The sequence below is a fragment of the Aptenodytes forsteri genome, unplaced genomic scaffold (assembly GCF_000699145.1).
Source record: "Aptenodytes forsteri isolate BGI_AS27 unplaced genomic scaffold, ASM69914v1 Scaffold88, whole genome shotgun sequence".
NCBI classification, from domain to species: domain Eukaryota; kingdom Metazoa; phylum Chordata; class Aves; order Sphenisciformes; family Spheniscidae; genus Aptenodytes; species Aptenodytes forsteri.
The window spans coordinates 2,638,984-2,642,918 of NW_008795948.1; the positions used below are offsets into that span (position 1 = coordinate 2,638,984).

The 3,935-nt window shown below is 36.8% G+C and overlaps 1 protein-coding gene across 1 annotated transcript in view; it reads right to left on the reverse strand.

The window, feature by feature from the left end:
• Positions 1 to 2,363, reverse strand: part of FAM193A (family with sequence similarity 193 member A) — a 55,602-nt gene extending 53,239 nt beyond the window's left edge. Inside the window, exon 1 of the mRNA XM_009285396.1 lies at positions 2,302 to 2,363. The gene's annotated coding sequence lies outside the window, so the exon portion shown is untranslated. The remainder of the gene's footprint in view (positions 1 to 2,301) is intronic.
• Positions 2,364 to 3,935: the final 1,572 nt, after the last annotated feature.

Genomic DNA, 3,935 nt, shown 5'->3' on the forward strand with positions numbered 1-3,935 from the left:
GGGACTGGCTGGGCATCAGTCGGCAGGTGGTGAGCAATTGCATCGTGCATCACTTGCTTTGTACATTCTTTTATCATTATTGTTGTTATTTTTATTAATTTATTTCAATTATTAAACTGTTCTTATCTCAACCCATGAGTTTTTCTCACTTTCACTCTTCCAATTCTCTCCCCCATCCCACTGGGGGTGGGGAGAGTGAGCGATCGGCTGTGTGATGCTCAGTTGCCAGCTGAGGTTAAACCACAACTGGAAAAAAACATCTTGTAATGGCAGAATCACAGATTTGTCTGATTATATTACAGCTACCAGCTCTGCCTTAATTAGCAACATCTTCCATGTAAGCCTCAAAATAGTTAAATTCTTTCTCAAAGGAAAGGCAAAATTTAAATAAGTCATTCAAGCATCCCTCTAGATACTGCTCCAATCTCAATACTAACAAAAATACTGCTTTAAAGGGAGGCTTTAAAGCCCCTTTGTAGGGCTGAACAGCACAAGCACAGGTGAAAAGTTCTTTAGGGCAAAGGACTAGATCAAGCTGTAACACAATTCACTAACTCTCTTGTCTTCACAGCAACAACAAATCAATTCCCTATTGCTGACGTCTAAAAAAAAAAAGGCACAGCATTACGAACTCTGATTTTTGTGTTCTTTGCATTTATAAAACTGACTGACTCAGCAATATGGAAAGAAAAATTGAGAACTCTAGGCATAAAAAAAAAAGACACACTGAATTAATCTCCAAAAGTATCTTCTTACCTTTCAGAAGTTCCTGAGAAATTTAAGTTAATAGATCTAGTAAGTACAGCTAATCTCTTTACTTATTGATGCCACTTCAAGAACTCACACCGAAGCACTAAGGCAAGAAATAGAACACAATTTCTCCAGGTGTCTACTGCAGGTTTTCAGAAAACATTCTCATGGGGGAAGACTTGCTCTGCCTCCTGAAAAGCTGGGCCCGACCATCCCCTTATTGGCTCTACAAGCATGAACAGATTTCTTAAGTTCGACATTCCTCTTGGCTGACCTGTGCTCAACTGCAGATCTTACTAATGTCTAAAAACCCTGCACGCAGGAGGCCATTGCAGCTCATCCCCTTAGCTCTGAAAGTTTCCTTGTTAAAATAAATTTTTTTGAAGCCAGATTAAGTCTCTGTTGGAAAGACGATGACATCTTTATAGCTATTGCAGGCAAATTCTTATGAACATCATCTGCAGGACATCTTCCAACAAGTAGGAAAAGCAGAGGACAAAAATGTAAGAGTGCAGAAGTTAGACAACCTGACACTTACTCTTTTGCAAAGGTAAGGATCATGGCAAACATATTCCAGCCATACTGGAAGTACTTCTAGAAGTTAAGATTTGTGTGTGTAATTAGCTTAAAGTTGCATCATGGTCATTAAAAAAGCAATGGCAAATACAGCAGGAACAACAATCAACTCTGGCCACTTCACAGACTCAGTAAAACCTTAACAATCTCCCAACTGGGCCCGTATTTATGACAGATATGAAGTTCAAATGAAAGCACTTGGTTACTAGAGCACGATGCAAATCAACTGCTAAGAATGAAAATTTCTAAGCAGTTTATTTCTAACAAAATTGACATTTAGAACCTTGACAAAATCTAGACCATAAGCATCTCAGATTCCCATTACGGCTCTGTCATACTAATATGAAGCTATGAATTGCAGTTTCTTATTTATTTAAAAGATGAACGCAGTAACTGTTCATGTGACCATTTCAACAGCAGCAGTAAACTCTTCCTGGATTAGATGAGCTTGGAATTAGGTCACACATACATTTGTATGTGTCTTCAGTGTAATCAGAGCAAAGTGTACATTTTGAGAAAAGCAAGATATTTTTCCACTAGTCAAGCTTCAAAAAAATGTGATGCATCTCTAAGAAAACACCCAGTCTCACTTTCTCTCTGAAACATGTTCAGCTATAACATTCATAAATGAAAGCTGGAAGTAGGACAAGCTGGAACAGAAATAACTGCATCTCTGCTATGTATTTAGATTTATTTCTAAGAATAACTTTATTACCATAAAACTGCATAGCTTTTTTTTACATCTATGTCCAATTTCAAGCTTATTATAACAATAAAATCTTACTTTAGAAATAGTAGCTTTCACTGCTTTTTAAAGCTTGAATAGTGAAGTCATCAGAAATTGACTTCAGTTAGCCAAGTCCCAATCTCAAACAGAGATGTAGATCTTTTTGAAGAGTTTTCTCGAGTACATTTAATACTGTTTAATAAATAATTCTGCTGTCATATACACCCACAAAATTTGGCTGCACATACCTGAGAAACACCTGTGAATTCTGATCCAACAGAACTGTCTGTAAACTGCGTACCATTTAGCGAAACCTGGAAAAAGTTAATAGTACATTGGTTACAATAGTTGAGTTTAATACTAAAAAAAGCATTGAAAAATTAAACAACAAACCCTTCCTCTACATCCGAGGGTTGATAAAACAGCTTTTGAAACCTGAATGATTGTTTCACTGCAGAGATGGAAAATTCCTTTTCTTTCATAATAGAAGTTCTACAGGTGCAAAAGTTTACAATTTATGTATTTTAAACTTTTGCTCTATAGCTGTTTTATTAGCAATGCAACTCTGAGATGAAAGAATTGATACAGGAAAAAAAGTCATAAGCAAAATGACATTTTTTCCTTCTGTATTTGAGTGTTTGCATTTAGCTTTTAAACATCTGTCGTGAGTTGAGACGATTACCAAAGATTCTTGCCTTTTGAAAGTTGAATACAATACTGCTCAGAAAAATACGCAGTGTTAACCAGGAAGACTCTTCCACAGCAAGCCTCCAAAAGGCATTCAGTTATTTCGCTGCAGAAGCCTTCCTCCTGCACCAGGTTATAATTCATACAGAAACCTCTCTGAGGTCTCTTCTATACCTTGTTTCTCCACAAGTGTTACAGAGACTACACTAGATATCAGTGAAGTGCCTTTCACAAGCCCCAAGTGTTTTCATACAGCATTATTTGAGGACACTAAAAGAAGAGTAAAGTTAAGACAGCATACAAATTCAAGTCAGTGACAATGGAGAGCCCTAGATCACACTGACTTGAAGAAAAGATAATTGATTTAAAAAAAAAAAAACTGGAGAGGGGAAATAAAGTCAGTCAATTATTTTATTCTTTATTTTCCCGCTTCTTGAGCATTGGTTTATCTCTTGAATTTCAGATATAATTTACCTCATGCCTCTGTTCCACCTTTCACGTTTTTGCTAACCTCCTCTTGCTCTCCAGTTTTCTACCTACTAGTGCCTGATATTAATATTTCTAAGACTACTCTAAAGACCGCAATAAAAACCAGCCTGTTTAACATAGGAACCACCACCACATCTTGTGTGTTGGATTTACAGAGTTCAGAAAATATTTTTAGCCTGCTACCAAACCAGAAACTCAAATTGGAACCTCCTCCAGTATAAAGGAGCATCCTCCAGTTTTACACATCCACAGGATTACCAACTGCTTGGTTTACAGAGCCAGTGAGATTATTGGAAAGCCACCATCCCCAGCAGGATTTTTCAAAGGCAAAGTAGAGGACAAAACACAATCTTCAAATCACTGCTAGAGAAGATACAAACTTGAAAGTTAGCATAGGGTATTTAAGAAAAAACCCTCATATGCAAGTCAAGCATCTCAGATCTAAAATCACGGGAGCAAAAATGCTGATGTGGAACAAGTTCCCTATTTTTATTCAGCCACTTTCCAAAAAGTGGAAAAAAGAAAAGGTCTTTTGAATTAAAGAAAGTCGTCTTCACCAAGAAAAGAAATCCTCCAGTACTGGAGGTCCACCGGTTATTGGCACGCATGTACATTCAAGAAAAAAGAAACCAGTAAGAAAGTTTAGAATGAAATTAGTACCTGCAGCTCAAAAAAAAAATTTTTTTTGAGAAAATTCGAGAGAGAC